At 63.9% G+C, this 360-nt stretch overlaps 1 protein-coding gene across 1 annotated transcript in view; it reads left to right on the top strand.

The window, feature by feature from the left end:
- The window catches only part of NR2E1 (nuclear receptor subfamily 2 group E member 1), a 13,462-nt gene that overhangs the window by 5,759 nt on the left and 7,343 nt on the right, over positions 1 to 360 (top strand). The window lies entirely within an intron of this gene.

Genomic DNA, 360 nt, shown 5'->3' with positions numbered 1-360 from the left:
CCGCCCCTCCCCGCGCGGTGCCGGCCCTAATCCCCGTCCCTCCGCCGCGCTGTGTGCAGCAGCTGTCGGTTCTCATTTGGGGAGAAGCTGGCAGCTTGCGCTCCTCGGGGGCAGTCAGACGGGGCTCAGCGGGCAGAATCATTAAGTTAACACTTTATCTAATGTCTCCATTGTCTGCCCGGAGGCATTGTCTTAGGGCCTCGGCGGAGACGTGTCTGAAAGCATCTCGGCTCCCACATTCTCCGGGAGCTCCGCGCAGAGCCCGCGCATGGCATCCCCCCCAGCTGTGGCCGCAGCGCCCACAGCGCTCCCCCAAAGAAAGGGGCGGCGTTGGGGTTGGGGTCCTTAGAAGAGAGAAAA

This window comes from Meleagris gallopavo, chromosome 2 (genome assembly GCF_000146605.3).
Source record: "Meleagris gallopavo isolate NT-WF06-2002-E0010 breed Aviagen turkey brand Nicholas breeding stock chromosome 2, Turkey_5.1, whole genome shotgun sequence".
Lineage (NCBI taxonomy): Eukaryota > Metazoa > Chordata > Aves > Galliformes > Phasianidae > Meleagris > Meleagris gallopavo.
The sequence above is the reverse complement of the archived record's forward strand: the minus strand, read 5'-3'. Positions and strand labels throughout refer to the sequence as shown.